This window comes from Urocitellus parryii, chromosome 8, assembly GCF_045843805.1.
Source record: "Urocitellus parryii isolate mUroPar1 chromosome 8, mUroPar1.hap1, whole genome shotgun sequence".
Lineage (NCBI taxonomy): Eukaryota > Metazoa > Chordata > Mammalia > Rodentia > Sciuridae > Urocitellus > Urocitellus parryii.
The window spans coordinates 42800366-42819065 of record NC_135538.1 but is presented as its reverse complement, the minus strand read 5'-3'; positions in this window follow the sequence as shown (position 1 = coordinate 42819065).

Genomic DNA, 18700 nt, shown 5'->3' with positions numbered 1-18700 from the left:
ACTGAACATTATTAAGTTTTGTCTTTCATTCATTGTAGTGCACAGAATTTGCTAAATAAATTTTCAGAATGTACCTGATAGAATCTGATCTGAAGCTCCCTACGGGTTCTTTCTACATTTTATTCTTCTTTGCCTTAGACACTTTTCTGTGTTAGATCTCTAAGTGTTGGCATCCTACAACTTGTCTATATAATATCTCCTTGAAATTTTCTTCTGAGTTATAAAACACTAAATATCTATATGTTTTCTCTACTTTTTTTTACATAAAGTGCTTACATTTTTCATGACTTCTAAAATGTATATCAAATTGCTTGTATATACATGCTATGGTTATATTAAATATATATATTTTTTTGGCCACTGGGATGACAAATAGCTTAACATGGAAAAAGGTATCTTCTGAGTTTGTACCTAAACTTACTTTTATCCTTACCAAGTTTACCTGGTTACTGTGAACAACTCTCATGCTTATTTTCTCTTTTTCTTATCCTCAAATATAAGCACCTTGGTAGTATAAAGCAGCTTATCTTGTTCAACTCAGCCTTTCTATCTGGGAAAAAGTAGCTTCTCAATAAATATGAGTTTAAGAAATTAATTTAAAAAGGAAAAAATGACCATTGCATAGTATATGCAACTTACTAAAGAAATGGGCAATCATCATCTAGAGTTTAAACTTGGGTCTCATTAAAACCTGTTATAAGAAGGAGAGACATTTCACATATATAAAGATGTTGTGGACAAAGAAAATAAGCGGGGTTTCAAAACAAGTAATCCTATTTTGTAAGGAATATATTTCAAGATCCCCAATTGATGCCTGAAAATGCAATTAGTACAGAATCATATATGTGCATTTAAAAAAAATCTATTCTACATATTTCATGACATTGTTGAGAAAATTAATTATTCCTGGAGCACAAGCATCATCTTACTAACAGTCAATGGGATAACTGAGAGGTAGTATATGCATATACAAGATATCAGTGTGACTCATGTCTTGGTCAGACAGAACAGCATAAAATTATTTCACTCTACTCAGAAGGCCATGTATTTTAAAACTTATGAATTAGTTATTTCAGGACTTTTCTATATAATATGTTCAGACCTTGGTTAATGATGGGTAACTAAGACTATGAAAAGTCCAAATCACTGATCAAGGGATCTACTGTATAACCCTTCAATCAAAAATCAAAATTTCAGATTATCTCAGTCATATTATTGACTTTTGGTTCAGATACCTTTAATGTGGGCTACTGTGATGAACAGTGACAACATATTTAACAATGATGAGTGATTCTCTCAGACATACAGGGGAAAATTCTGTTGTAGGACTCAAAACACCTGCAATTAATTATTCAAAATTACCTAATATATAAGCTTTATGCTAAACAGTTATATGAATGAATTATAAGTTGAATCTAATATATTTAACATAAATTATGATGATACAATTATTCAGAAAAATGATTTAAACCTTGTCATAGTCTGGGACTTAGAAGCTAAAAAATAGAAAGTAAGATACTGCATTGAGAACATAAACTTGTCTCTAGAATATATGTGGATATTTTAAAATTTTTAATAACTATCCTCTGATTTGTTCTGGATTAGATTAATAACATCTATTTTAAGGAGTGACAGACTATATACTGCTCTTTACACATTGGGATGCAAGACAAATATTTAGTTTTTTTACAGAGAAGAGAAAATAAAATTTTTCATTTGGCCAGAAAAAAGTTTATGTAAAAAATTAAGTTCTTCCTATTTTTTTGTAGAAAACACTTTTTTAAAGTTTTTATAAAATCTTATAAAATCTCCAATTAGCACAGAAGCTTTTCTAGCACAGAAGCTTTTCTAGCACAGAAGCTTTTCTAGCACAGATTAATGGCAAATGCAAATGACAAGGATGTGCCTTTGTTTTGAAATATCTTGCCATAAGTTTTAAGAGACTGGAATTCTCAGTTAAGCCTCTTTTCTAACATCATCTTCTCAGAAGCCCAGGGCTTAAAGGGACCTTTCTGACCCATATGAAAATGGTCATCCAAACAGGATTGGGCATGGGTACCATGATTCTAACACAGATCTCAGTGCATGTTTAATAGATCCTGGCTTTGAACCACGATGAAGACATGCACTTTTCTCTTTGAGGAATTTGAAATGTGGAACTGAAAGATACAAAGTCTGGAAGATGAAGGAGCTGAGTCAAATCAAAGGCAGAACTGTAAAGGGAAGACAGTACTATAGACCTGACTCCTTCCACTCCAGTCCTGAGTGTCCAAATCATGAGCTGATTCCTGGAGGTGCTTCATTACCCTTCATAGATATGCATATATTCATGTATGCATACATGCATATATTCACCTTAAAATCAATTGTATTTTTTAGAACAGTTTAACTTTACATAAAATTGACAAGTTAATAGGAAGTTTCCCATATTTGTAGCTGTATTTACTTTTCCTTATAAACATATTTATGAAAACTTTGTCATAATTAATGAATCAATAATGATACATTGTCATTAAATAAAGTTCATACATTTTTCAGATTTCCTGATTTTACATGATGTACTTTTACTGTCCCAGGATCCTATCTATAACATTATATTTGATTGTTGTGTCTCTTTGTTCATGACAGTCTCAGAATTTCCTTGTTTTTGATGAACTTGGCAATTTTTTTTTATTAAAGTGAAGTCCTTCTTTATTTTTATTTAAGTAGTTATAGAATGCATTTATAAAAATCATACATAAATGGAGTATAAATTCTCATTCTTCTGGTTGTACATATGTAGCATTACACCAGTTGTGTAATCCTATATGCACATAGGGTTATAATGTCAGATTCATTCTATTGTCCTTTCTGCCTCCATACTCCCTCCCCTCCCAACACTCCCTTCTGTCTAATCCAGAGTACCTCTATTCTTCCCTAACCCCCCCATTAGAAAAGCAATCATAAAATTCATTTGAAAAGATAATAGACCCAGAATAGCCAAAGCAATCCTTAGCAAGAGTGAAGCAGAAGACATCAGAATACCAGTGCCATAAAAAAAGTGTGTTATTGACACCAAAACAGATACATAGACAAATGGTAAATAATTGAAACTAGATAAACAAATCCACATAAATACAGTTATTTCATATTATACAAGGGAACCAAAAACATACATTGGATAAAAGATAGCCACTTCAATGAATGGTTCTGGAAACACTGGAAAACCATATGCTGCAAAGTGAAGTTATACTCCTATCTATCACCCTGCATAAAACTCAACTCAAAAACGAATCAAAGACTTAGACACTAGAACAGAAATCCTGTGCCTAAAAGATGGAAATGTAGGCCTAAATCTTTATCATGTCAATTTAGGAACTAACTTCCTTAATAAGCAAAAGAAGTAAAATTGAGAATCAAAAAATGGAATGAATTCAAACTAATTTTTTTTTTCTCAGACAAGAAAACAATTAATAATGTGGATAGAGAGCCTACAGGATGGGAGAAAATCTTTACCATGTGCATCTCAGATACAGCAGTAATCTCCGGAATAAATAAATAACTCAAAAAACTTAATACTGAAAAAGCAAATAACCCTAACAATAATTGGGCTAAGGAATTGAACAAACACTTCACAAAAGAAGTAAAAACAATTAACAAGTATATGAAAAAAATGTTCAACATCTCTAGCAATTAGGGAAATTCAAATCAAAACTACCCTAAGATTTCATCACACTTCTACTAGAATGGAAATTACCAAGAATATAAGCAACAATAAATGTTGACAAGGATGTTGGAGAAATGTATACTCATACACTGCTGGCGGAAATGCAAATTGATGCAACCACTCTGGAAAGCAGTATGGAGATTCCTCAGAAACCTTGGAATGGAAACACCATTTGACCCACCTATCTCATTCCTTGCTTTATACCCAAAGCACTTAAAGTCAGTATACCACAGTGACACAGCCACATCAATATTTATAGTATCTCAATTTAAAATAGTTAAATTATGGAGCAAACTCCATGTCCTTCCATTGATGAATGCATAAAGAAAATGTGGTATATATACATAATGGAGTATTACTTTGTCTTAAAGAAAAATAAAATTATGGCATTTGCAGGAAAATGGATGGAGCTGGAGAATGTCATGCTAAGTGAAATAAACCAATGCCCCCAAACCAAAGACCTAATATTTTCTCTGATAGGCAGATGCTAATTCACCATATGTTTTATATGAAGAATAAATTGGATTTCTTGTAGAATTCAGACATATAGTAGAAAATGTACTTTGGCATCAGGAATTTCAGTATCCAGAAATAAAATTATTAATAAATTATAAATTAAAGTTGGCATTTGATAAAAGATTTTTGGCCTTGCTTTAAGTATTAAATAGAGAGTATTTAATGTTTCACAGTAAATTCTGTGATGTTAACTATAGATTTTGCATAGATACACTGTATTAGATTGTTGATTTTTCCTTCTATTCATAGTTCTCTGAGAATTTCTGTCTAATCTTTATTCAAAATTGTTGAATAATCATATCAATTTTTCATTATTTAGTAAAAATGTTAAATTATATTGACTAAATCTTGAATGTTAAGTGGGTTTTTAATATATACTTTCTGGGTATTGTAGGACTTGGTTTGTCAATATTTTATAGAGTATTTTTTCATGTCTATTCATAAGATATATTAATCTGAAATTTTTTCTTATAGTGTTTTATCAAGATTAGCATCAGGCTTATGCTAGCTTCATAAAATAACTAATAAAAATGGTTCTATTTATTCCATAATTTATATTGAATTCACCCTTGAGATGATAGGGGCTGAAATTACCTTTGAGCAATACATTTTCTACTATTTTTTTTTCTAATAAAACTAATATTACTGTTTTAGTCAGCTTTTTAATTGCTGTTACTAAAAGACCCAACAAGAAAAATTGCAGAGGAGGAAAAGTTTATTTAACAGCTCATGGTTTCAGAGGTCTTAGTCCTTGGAAGGCTGACTCTATTCCTTGGGTTTAAGATGAGGCAGAGCATTATGGCAGAAGACTATGACAGAAGGAAACAGCTCACATAGTGATCAAAGAGCAGAGAGAGACTCCACTTTCCATATACAAAATATAGACCCCTTACCCATGCCCCCAATGAACCCCTTCTTCCAGCCACACCCCACCTGACTCCAGTTACCATTCCGTTAATCCCATGGATTAATTCACTGATTAGGGTAAAGCTATAACCCAATCATTTCTCCTCCAAATCCTCTTACGTTGTCTCACAGGTAAGCTTTTGGGAAATAGCATATCTAAATAACAACAATTATCAATGGTCTTTTTAAATAATATATTTCTTTTGGTGTCATTTCTCTTATTTTTGTTGTACAGATTAAATGAGATTCATTTTGATATGCTCATATACACATATTTTAGGAATTGATCTTTTCTTCTACTTTTATCTCCACTCCTCAATATTCAGTCCCTAGTAATCCTTCTTGTACTTACGTATATGTAAGCTTATTTGTTTATTTATTTATTTATTTTCCCTTTTTAGTTTTCACATATGAGAGAGAACATGTGGTAGTTGTCTTTCTGGTCTTGCTTATTTCACTAACATTATGTCCTCTAATTTCATCTATTTCACTGCAAATGACAGGATTCCATTATTCTTCAGCTCTGAATAATACTAGTTTTACATACACACATATACCACATATTTTTTTCTTTTGCCATTCATCAGTTTATGGGCAGTGTTTTAGTTAGCTTTTGTGTTGTTGTGAACAAAAGAACCAACAAGAATCACATAAAGGAGGAAAAGTTTATTAGGGCTCATGGTTTCAAAGTTTCTGTCAATGATCTGCCGGCTGCATAGCTCTGGCCACAAGATAAGGCAAAACATCATTGGGATGGGAATGGCAGAGGGGAACAGCTCCGAACAAAGCAAGGAGAAAGTGGAGAGAGCAACAGCTCTGTCACCAGAAACAAAATATAAACCCCAAGGGCATGGCCCCATACATACCTTAAGCCTACTATTATCAACCAGTGAATTCAAATCAATGGCTCAATTAACTGATCAGGTTACAGCTATCATAACCTAATCATTTCCAAGCTGCACATTCTAGCATTGTTTCATACATGAGCTTTTGGGGTATACCTCAGATTGCAATGATAACAGACACCTAGGCTGATTCTATATCTTAGTTATTATGAAAAATGCTGCAATAAACATGAGTGAGAAGGTATTTTTTATTCTCTGACTTATTTTTCATTGGATATATATGCAGGAATGGAATGGCAGTATCATATGAAAGTTCTAATTTTAGTTTTTTGAGAAACCTCCATAGTGCCCCTCTCAAAACAAAACAAAACAAAACAAAAACTTTAAACATTGTAGGTATGGGAGTAAATTAATACTAATATACAGTGTTTAAGTTAAAAAGGGTTTGTTGTTGTTGTTGTTGTTGTTGCTGTTTGTTTTTTTTAATCTATATCACCTTTCAGGATCTGCAACTGAACTATGGTTTCAGACTGTCCTGTCAGAGGCCTCGGCCTTCTCAAGAACTCTTTGTGCAAAGGTACAAAGAGAAAAGGGGGTTCTGTGACAGCCACAGAGCTATTCAGTTTTTAACTTTGAATTCCACAGGCCAGCTGCTTGGAGGTAGAAAGTTATGGGAGAAAGCGGATATTCATAATTGAGCTGCTCATACTCATAACCTTGGCTTCACTGGCTTTAAAAAACTTTCCCACAATAACCTTTTGAATGATAAAACTTAAATTGCTGGGTGCAGTGGCACATGCCTATAATCCCAGAGGCTCAGGAGGCTGAGGCAGGAGGGTCTCAAGTTCAAAGCTAGCCTCAGCAAAAGCAAGATGCTAAGCATCACAGTGAGACTTCCCCCCTCCCCCCCCCGTTTCTTAAATAAAATACAAAATAGGGCTAGGAATGTGGCTCAGTGGTCAAGTAACTCTGAGCTCAATCCCCACCAAAAAAAAAAAAAAAAAGAAAGAAAGAAAGAAAAAAACTTATATAATAAGTGTGCTGAGCATGCTCCTGGTCAGTCTTCCCCCACCAGAGGTTGGCTAAACTACCAAGTCCCAGCTTTTTCTCTTGTCCTGTGTCAGTTTGTCTTTTCTCCATCCTCTTAATGGTCTGGTCAGATTATCTCCCTGGAATAAATTGCCCCGAAGGTCATGACACTCATCAATATTTGTGGTTTTTTTTTTTTTGTTGTTGTTGTTTGTTTGTTTTCTTTATTATGGCTATTCTAATTGGGATGATAAAGTACCTCACTATAATTTTGATTTGTGTGACTAATGACATAATTTTTTCATGTATTTGTTAGTCATTTGTATTTTATTTTTTCAGAGGTGTCTATTCAGATCATTTGCCCATTTTAAAATTGTATTATTTGAGTTTGTTGTTGTTGTTGTTTTGGTCTTTTATATATTTTGAATATTAAACCTCTGCAGAGAGTAGTTGGCAAATACTGTCTCCCATTTTGTGGATTCTCTCTCTTCACTCTCCTGATTGGTTCTTTTTCCCATAACTGTGTAGTTACTTCTTGGTTTTATATAATTACATTTTTTTTTCTGTCTTTGGAGTCTTCTCCAGAAAATCATAGTCTGCATATGTGTTTTGAAATGTTTCTTCCTAGTAGTTTCAGAGTTTCAGGTCTTACATTAAGGTCTTTAATCCCCTTTGAATTGATTTTTTGAAGAGGATGAGAGGTTGGGTCCAGTTTTAATCATTCACATGTGTGTTATCCATTTTTCTCTGCAACATTTGTTAAAGAGGCTGTCCTTTCTTCACTATAAGTTTTTGGTGTTTTGTCAAGAGTCAGCTGTAGATGTGTGGGTTTATTTCTGGTTCTTCAGTGTATTCTATTGGTGTCATTTGTGGTAAGTTGTGTTTATTCAAATATTTGTCCTTTTCATAAAAATCATCATTTTTTCTTTTTCTTTTTTAAGACATACTATTTTCTTATCATCAACCTAATGTTTGTAATACTTGAAATGCTATCAAAGCATTTAATTCCATAAATTTCTCTCTACAAAGTTCTTTATTTTTGACATATTGTTTCTGTCAAAGCAATTATAGGTTGAAAATATTATTCTTTCAGTATAATAAACATAATTTCCATTGTTTGGGGTTCTGCATTGTTTCTTATAAGAAGGTAGCTGTTATTCTTATAATTTACCCTCTACATGGAATGTGTGTTTTATTCTGTGGCAGTTTTAAAGATACTTTTAATGATACTTTGTTATTTCAATAGTTCTCTCATAATATGCTTAAATGTATTTCTTTTTGTTTATTTTTTTTCTTTTTAAAAATTCACCTTGGATACAAAAAAATTCTATATCATTGGTTGATGTCTATAATTACTTTTGCAAGACTCTCCAAGTATTTTTTTACCCAACTTCTGTTTTCTTTCCTAATGATATTATGAATTGTTCAGCATTATTCTATAAATTAGGGGCTCTTTATTCAAATTTTCACTCTTTTTTATTGCTTTATTTCAATAATGTCTGTTGATATTTTTTCACTTTAATAACTCCTTTTGTGGCCTGGCATGGTGGCATATACCTGTAATCTCAGCAGCTGGGGAGGCTGAGAATTGCAAGTGCAAAGCCAAACCTAGCTGTAAAGAAATCAAAAGTAGATAAAACCAAGGTATAGAGGCAGAATGGCTAAATGGCTGCTCATCTAAGCAGCTGCAATTATTTATACCAATGGGTTACATTTGATCATTAGTGTCATAATTAAATTATTGTTTATTGTATCACTATGGTTGCTTATTCCACAGTTACAATCTACAGTTACAATATGCAATGTTAGGAGCTTTGTGTAGCTCTCAAGAAAGTCCATTGTTTGAAGTTACTGTTAAGCAGGCAGGTCCATGAGCATCAGAGCTTGGAGAAACATTGTAGTTATCTAGCAAGCAAGTTCCTTTATTCCAAGTAGCTATGTGTCTGTCTGAGATCAAGGTCAAAACTTATATGACTCTAGCACAGAGTCTTCTCATGAAGGGCACTGCTATAGCAGCTAGGCTTCCTGTGTCTTTTCACAGAAACTTTCCCAGCAGCTAGGTATCCTGTACTTCTGTACAGAAACTTCCCAGTCACCAAGCATGCCACAGCCATGAAGTCATCAGAAACCCAAATCCCAAACACAGAACACCTACACTTAGCAACAGGGAGGAGCTAAGTAGCTCAGTGAAACCCTCTCTCTAAATGAAACACAAAATAGGACTGGGGATGTGGGTCAAGTGCCCCTGAGTTCAATCCCTGGTGCTCTCCACCAAAAAAATAACTAAATGAACAAATCTTTTTGCATGCAGTGAACTTAAGTTCTTAAGCTGAATTATTTACATATGAGATTATACTGTTTTGTTTTTAATATTTTAGTTAATAATTTTAATCACTGTACTGATATTATTTATTTTATACATATCTTACATTCTTTATTTTAATACTTTGACATGTTTATTATGGTTCTTTAAGTGGTATTTTTGTGTCTACATATTGTTCACATATTTTTCATTCTTTAGTCTGTTTTAGCTGAACTTTTCTTCTCTTGACACTGAGTTGCCTTATCTCGCTTATTCCCATTCCAGACAAGGTGTTTTAGGAAACATTCTAAATTGAGATAGTATTTACAAGGATAAGCTCAACCTCTCTTATTTCAGCAATCTGAACATATTCTCTGTTGAAGTTTAGGTTAGAAGTAGCTTTGCATGCAGTTCAAAGTTTTCAAGTCAAAACTGTATTTTCTCCTTAGCTTGACACCGTAGAATATGGAGATATTTTCTTCCTCTTCAGCCTAACCCAGTTTTCTGAATTATGGGAAATTGTTTTCAGCTTAATAGCATGGTTGCTATTTTTAGAACAATCTCTACTTTGCCGTTCTATCTCCAGTGTTTGAATGAACTCTGCAGTATATCCCGAGAACATCAAAGGGATTTCTTTCAATTCTTACATTGTGCACCCAGATTTTAGAAACCAGCAGCCAGAAGCCATCAACCATTGGCTCTCATTCAGTAAAGTTTGAGAATTTGTGGGAGAAATGTCTTTCAGCTGTCTGGCCCAGAGACCCTCTTCCACTAAGTGATGCACAATTCAATATATATTCCCTCAGTTCCTCTTTCTCAGTTCATCTTGGGTATACTATTCCTTTTCAGTCAGAGTTGATCTTTGTGGAAAGCCAGATGGGGACAACATATTTTCTGTGTGACTTAAGTTCCTGGAAATATTTGCCTGTTAGAATAGCTTGCATATAGATGTTAAAGTTTATTAATATTTATTAACATTTTTTTGCAGATCCCTCCTTCTCATATCTCTTTGTCAGAGATAAAAAGCAGCTTTGGCCATTTTCTTTCTTGAGAATATCTTGGCATTGCCCATATTTTAATTAATTTAGCTTTATTGGAATCTTCAACACTCTCCTGTGATAGTGTAGTGTGGCTTGTTCTCATATTTAAGATTGTGAGGTAAAGCCATGAGACATCTGTATACTATTAAGAAGAAAATCAGTTCTAGTGCCTTTTCAAAAGAAAATATTCTTTTTTTTTTGTAAATGGACACAATATCTTTATTTATTCATTTATTTTTATGTGATGCTAAGGATGGAACTCAGTGCCTCACATGTGCAAGGCAGGCACCCTATCACTGAGCCCGAGCCCCGTCCTTCTAGTACCTTTTATTGAAAATGTTATCACATTTAGACAAGAATTTTATAAAACAAAAATATAGCTATTTTAATTATCAGATAAATATGATTTTAAGGTGTCCTTTCATTCCTTCCATTTTTAACAACTTTCCTTGAATAAAATAACTATTGAGCATTCACTTTCAGGTATTCCCATATAATTGTTGACATTGATAGTAAAGTGAATTGCATTAAACACTGTACATTAGTTAAAAGGAAATCAATAGAGTTATGAAGACAAGAGTTTCTCCTCAACCATTTAAGCAAGACAAACTATAAATTCTAGAAATATTCAAGAGAAATGTCACAATTATTTTTTAATGGCAGGAACTAAATTGGGTTATTATATTTTGATTTATATCTGTAATTTATACTTAAATTTTCAATAATATTCTTGTTATACATGGACTATATATATATATATATATATATATATATATATATATATATATATATATAATCTCTGTTCATTCAACCATATTTTCTCTAAGTTCTGGTCTAATCATCATAACATAAACAATTTGTTTTTTCCTCACTTAACGTCTTGTCTGTTATTAAAATAAACTTTGTTCTGAAGCAGTAAAAAGGCAGTGGTGAAAGATCCTGGAGAATATAGATTAGATAAGAAAGAATAAAATTAATTGTCTATCATACTTACTGATTAAAAATAAATAAATATTCAAAGAAACTTATATTTCGGAGAAAAAGGGAGGGAGAGAGCAAGAGAAAGACTATAAGATATTGTTAAATTATTCTAGCAATAAAATGAAAATGGCACAACTGAAAAGAAATTTAACTCAGTTATCTAGTGCTACATCTCTGTCCATTACATGGCTTTGAATGGAATTGGATATTGGTGTCTGATGTTAATAATTTTAGACTTTACCATTAAACCCACATTTCCTAATCTAGTACATAATAACTATGAATGCCATTGTAAAAAGCTATCAATACAAAGTTGAATATTGGATGCTAAGAAATCATGTTTGTTCATACACATGTAATTTTTTAAATGCAGTAAGACAATATGGAGTCACAATTTTATCTGATTGCAATTATATGGTAGGAAAATAAATTAAAAAGAACTAATAAAAGGAGGAATAATGATATTATGTCAAAATTGAAAAAATGTATTTCTGCATTTTCCACATGTACTATGTGAAATTTAATATCTTATTAGAAAATTAAAATATCTGTTTATATTAAAAGATAAAACAAATGAATAGTGATAAATCAAATTAGTATCACATATATTTTTCCTTCTCTTGCATTAACCATATCTTTCTCCTTTTACTTGAAGAAAATTTAAAAATACTGCTTTTTTTAAAGTGAGAATTCTGGCTCAATACTCATTTTATTCTGAAAACAAACTATCAAATACAATCTATTAGGATGCATTGTCACAGTTTACTTGGTTAGAAATAGGAATTAATTAAAAGCTTAATAGATTCTCCTTTTGTTATTTGTACCTTTGAGAAAAGAAAGTGTGAATGCAAAGATTAACACGTAGATGTTACTCACTCCCTAATCATTTCACATACACCTCATAGCAATCTGTTGCATAAATCTCAGGGGACTTAATGCTTAACAAGAATGTTTTTCTGATTAGAAAACAAATACATATAATTTACAACTTTTGGAATAGATTCTAGTAAAATCTTAAAGGTATTCCAAGAGAATGGAAAAAGTTCATAAAACAATACTTAAAAGCACTAGAATTTTAAAATACTTTTTATTGTATGTCAGACATAAACAACTTCTTTCAATGTGCAATTACTATAAAATATTGATGAGATTTTTTTAATAAAATTTACAAAAATTCTGATTTATCATATTTCAAGTCCTCAGTAGCCAAACATGGATAATGTATAACAGATAGCACACATCTAGACTCAATTCAAAAAAATATATATGATGAACACATTAAAAGCCATTCTTCAAGCTAACTCCCAATTAATGAGGTTACTGAATTTTAGAATTTGGTGATAAAGGAATGTTAAAACATAGTCCAAATATTACAATTTTTTTCTTAAAAATTAGTATAATAGGAGACCTGGGATCATAATTTTTTTCCTTTACATTGGCAGGATATACATCTGACTGCTAAAAGTATTTCTTAGTTTTAGAAATTTTTAAATAATATCTGAGAGTTATTTAAAATATTTAAATCTTGTAAATAGTTTAACATAATGTTGTCATTCTTAATAAACTAAAGGATCAAATGAAGGCTTATTAAAATGTGTCTATCCTCCTAAAGCACAAGAAATAAAATCAAGAATCAATAAATGAGATGGATTTAAACTAAAAAGCTGCTTCTTGGCAAAAGAAACAATCAATGAGGTGAAGAGAAAGCCTACATTTTAGGAGCAAATTTTTTGCCACATGCATATCAGATTGAGCATTAATCTCCAGAATATATAAAGAATTCAAAAAACTTAACAACAACAACAACAACAACACAACCCAATCAATAAATGGCTTAAGGAACTGAACTGTTGCTTCTCAGAAGAAGAAATCCAATTGATCAACAAATATATAAAAAATGTTCAACATCTCTAGTAATTAGAGAAATGCAAATCAAAACTACTCTTAAGATGTCATCTTACTCCAGTCAGAATGGCAGTTATCAAGAATACAAGCAACAAGAAGTGTTGGCAAGTGTTGGTGAGGATGTGGGAGAAAAGGCACACTACTACATTGCTGGTGGAACTAAAAATTGTGCAACCTATCTAAAAAGCAGTGTTGATAATCCTTAGAAAATTTAGAATGGAACCACCATTTGATCCAGCTATCCCACTCCTCAAGTCTATACTAGAAAGACTTAAAAACCGCACACTATAGTAACACAGCCACTTCAATGTTTCTAGAAGCACAATTCTCAATTACCAAACTGAGGAAGTAACAATATGCTCTTCAATAGATGAATGGATAAAGAAACTGTGGTACATATACCCAATGGAATTATACTCAGCATTAAATGAGAATAAAATTATGACACTGGCAGGTAAATGAATGGAGTTGAAGAATATCATGCTAAGCAAAGTAAGTCAATCCCAAAAAACCAAAGGCTGAATGTTCTCTCTGATAAGTGGATGTTGATCCATAATGGGGGATGGGCTATGGAGAGAATGGAGGAAATTTGATTGGGCAAGGGGGCAGGGGGAGAGAAGGGGAGGGGGCATAGGGGTGGAAAGAGGGTGGAATGAGATGAACATCATCACCCTAAGTACATGTATGACTGCATATGTGGTGTGACTTTATGTTGTGTACAACAAGGGAAATGAAAAGTTGTGCTCCATTTATGTAAAATGATTAAAATGTATTTTGCTATCACATATAACTAATTAGAACAAATAAAAAAATTTAAAAATGTGTCTATCATGCCAATACTTATAGAAAATTCTGATTAAGTAGTCTTGTGTGGATATGGGAAAATGTCTTCATATATTAAACATTCCATTTTTCCTTATCTAAGTGACCCACTCATTGCACTTTGAGAAATATTCTAGTGTCTACAATGCCTTCATTTTCCTTAAGTGAATAGTCATTTTGATTTGGGTCTATATTTGTACCTTGAAGATATAAAAATTATGGAAATTCTTTCTGGGATATTTTTATCAATTTATTAATTAATTTTTGCATTTATGATAAAGAAACTATTATCATATTTAATTTTTAATAGTTTTCATTATTTTATTCTTTCTGAGTGTTTCTTACTCATTTCAAGATGTTTATGTTTTATATAAATAATGTCTACCTGGAATTCTCTGGATATATTACTTAGAGCATTTAAAGAAACATTTTATGTTTCCTACAACTTTGGTCTTTGAGATTATTTAACTTTGTTTTTCATTTTGATACATACTTTATACACATATGATTTTGGTTGCCTATTTATCTACTTTCCCAAAATTATAACTCAATATGCTCAAGTTTGTCTTCACTGACCAAGTTCTTGATTTGAGAACATTTATTTGCCCTCTAACTTCCTGGCAGATGTTTTATGATTTTGAGATGTTGATTCTGATCAATAATGCTTCCTGTGTTTTAATCCTCTGAAATAGTTTGTATAACTCTCAATTTTCCAATTTTTACTTGACACACAAGCAAATTTTACATGAGCAATTTATGATTACTAAAGACTTAAGTGTGGTGGGGATCGAGTGATTTGAAATGGGTATTATGTTCAATAAAACCTTCATTAATGCTTTACCATTAAGTCTGACCAAAAGTTACATATTATTGTTTCAAAGCCTTCAGAGGCATCTTTATTTTAATTGCCTATAAAAAATCAAAATTTTAGGCTTTTGGACAGTGTTTCTATTTGTCCTTGCTTCCTCTATGCCTACAAAGTAAAATCAATACACTTGAAGATTTTTTGTAATGATATGACTTATAGTTTTTAAAAATAAGTATTTTGTAATTTTTTTTGGTTTAATGTTTACATTAGAACATAGAAAACTGCATGATTAAAGGTATGAAATAAATAATTGTAGCCCTGAAATAATTACTGAAGTACATGCTAATAGTACTAAATTACCAGCTACTGAAGTATTAACCTATTAAAGTATGAACCCAAGCATAATTTGTCAGAAATGTTACCCTATGCTTGACAATTTCATAAAAAGCAAGCTGTTGCCTGAGGAAATACATCTGCTTTCTCTTTGTGTAGTAAAATCAACTGTAGTACAAAATAGTGGTTAGAGAACAGAGTATGCTGTTTAGGAGTAAATACATGAACAAACACGTTCCACTTGCAGTTGGTATTTGGCACACAACTATTTGGAGGGCAAATTTATTGCAATTATTTGGTATATGCTTTCAGGACAATTTTTGCAATTTCAGTATGCATCAAATTGGGAACAGGGCTATAGAATTCTTGATAAAAGGTAAATGGACCTTTTGGGGCTTCATGAAAGAAGGTGGTTGGAAACACAAATGAAGGAAATTTGTAGAGGATTTATTTATACATCTTGGTGAAGCAAAGACATGAAAATTGGCAAATAGTTTCCCACACAATGTTACAGAATTTTTATTTCAAAGAGAAAATTGAATAATGGAAAATATGACAACCCCTAAGCCAGCTTATAATTGAGAAGTTTCAGAGAGAAAGAATGTTGTTGCAGTTAATGTTTGCATATATCATAGGCTTAATAGAATGACTGGTATGTAGAAAAATTGAAGCAATATTTTGGATTATTCACATTAATTTTAATAGTTCTGTTTTCAAATATTTATGTATGGTTTTAAGAAAAATGTTGAAATTCTATTTATATTATAAAATATATAGGATAATATTGAGTTGATTAAGAAGATGCTATACCACATTTGACTCTCAATGTACTTGTCTTTTCTAGAAATATATACTTTAAAATAATTTTTATTAGAAATTAATTTTTTAAATATTACAACATCTGGATACAAGAAGATAAAAAAATGGGTTTTCTGTTTTCTACATAGGGAATCTAGACTTTTATGCTCCCATGCCCCCAATAATACGACATCAGAGGAGATAGCAGAATCATGGTTTTTATTATGCAGCTGCTTCCATTTACACCTCTACCATATGTAGTAGAGGGCACATAAGGAAGCAGTAATGAGGTACTTCTAATTTTCTTTCCAGTGAGTTATATGTTCATGTCCATAAGGGAGCCTGATAGACCTGAAAATCCCTAACCATAATGAAAATCCAACCTGTGTATTAACAGATACCAAATGGAGATGCAGAAATTCTATCCTGACCGTGCAGCAATAATGCAGGAATCTCATTTTTGCCTGTTGCATTGTGTCAGAAGAATTCAGGTAAAATGAAAAAGTTCAAGTAAGAGCCAAATTCTCATGATACAATACAGGTTTCCGTAAAAATCATTTGTACTACCAAGATATAGGAATATTCTAAACTGAGTGAATAAAGCAACCAATAGATACCCACTACAAAACGGCAGAAATTATATGGCAAATCTGTCAGAATTATGACCAACAAAGATTACACAAGTGCTTAAATAAATAATGATGAATGTGTATTGAGTGCCTAAAAACACAGAAAATTCTAGCAAATACATAAAATATATAAAGAAAAACAACAACAACAAAATTCTTAAAATTCTTATAATGGTAAAATGTTGTAACCAGAATTAAAATGCCCAATCAATGGGCCCTAGAGTAGAACAGAGAAGAGGAGAGATAGCAAATTTGAAGAGAAATTATAGAAATGGCTGAATCCAAGCAAAACAGAAAAAATAAAGAACAGAGTCTTGTAAACCCATAGAATCAGAGCAAAATATCGAAAGTTCATGTCATTGTATATTCAATAGGAAGGAGAAAGAGGGTGGGAATAAAAAATCCTTGAAGAAATAATGTGAACAACTTCCGAAATTTGAAAAAAGATAAAAACTTGCCTATTGCAGAGCTGGGAGAATCTCAAAGAGGACACATTTTACCAATACACATCATACAGTCAATGTTCTGAAAAGTAAAGGCAAATAGGAAATCACAAAAAGAGTAAAAAGGATAACTTACATGCCATACAAGATAATTAGAATAATAGCAAATTTCTCATCAGAAACCATAGAGACCAGAAAAAAAAATGTGTCATGGCGTTTTTCAAGTGCTGAAGTAATTGTCAATCCATAATCAAATATACAGGAAAAATATCATTCATGAATGAGGGGAAATCAAAATACCCTTAGATAAAGGAAAACTGAAGGAATGTGTCTCCAAAAAATATGAATAAAGGAAGTTTTCTATGCAGAAAGATAATGGCCCAAAAGAATCTTGGAAGATTTAGAAAATAAAAAAACAAGGTAATCAAAAATATGAGAAGGTATTTTTTCTTCTCTAGTCTAAATGGTGCTTGACAATTGAAGAAAAGTTATAACATCATGAAATGTATAATGAAAAGAGGTAAGGTGTCCATATTTCACTTGGAAAGGTAAAGGAATGCTATCTGCAGAGTATAATAACTTAAGTATATTAAAGGTAATACTTGAAGCAGCCACTAAAATAGCTATAGAGAGTCATATCAACAGTATTATAGATAAATCAAGTTGAGATTTTTAGAAAGTTTAATTAATGCATAGGAAAAGAAAAGAAACAACCAACAAGAAAACAAAACAAAACAAAAATGAAGAGAAAACAAATGATAGAATTAGACATTTATATCTTAAGATATCAATGTTACATCAAATATAAGTGGTTTAGATATACCAACAAAATAGTTTAGGAAACAAAATGAAAAAAAAAATAAAACAAAAGTTTATGTTATTCATTTGAAATTCACTTCAAATATAATGCTTTAGATATGTTAATAGTTGAAAGAGAATAAAAGATACATCATTCAAATGTTGATCACAAGAAACTAAGAATGGCTCTGTTAATATCAGGTAAGATAACCAGAGCAAAAATGTTTCACTGTGGATTGTGAGTTCAAAGCCAGCCTCAACAACAGCAAGGTGCTTAGCAACTCAATGAGGTCCTCTCTCTAAATGAAATACAAAACAGGGCTGGGGATGTGGCTCAGTGGTTGAGTGCCCCTGAATTCAATACCCAGAACAAAACAAAACAAAACAAAAACAAAAACAAAAATGAAACTTTCACTGAGACAAAGGGTGTTATATGATGATACAGACACAATCTATCCAAAAGACAGCAATACTAAATGTATATGCAGGAAACCACAGAACTGCAAAACAGAACTGAAAAGAGACATAAGAATTCCACAAGGAAGTGGGCAATTTCAACATCCTGCCCTCAACAATTAATATAAAAACTAGAAAATAATTAGCAAGGATATGGAAAAACTCAACAACCAACATTATCTAACCAGCATTCAGAGAATCCTCCCCCTAACATATTCTGCTGTAATCACACACAATATACCAAAATAGACAATATCCTTGACTTTAAATCTTAATGAATTTGTTTAATTTGTCCATGGTTAAATCAGCCTGTAAATAATTACCACCAACAACAACAAAGGGAAAAATTCCAAACTCTTGCACCCAAATAACACTTATAAATA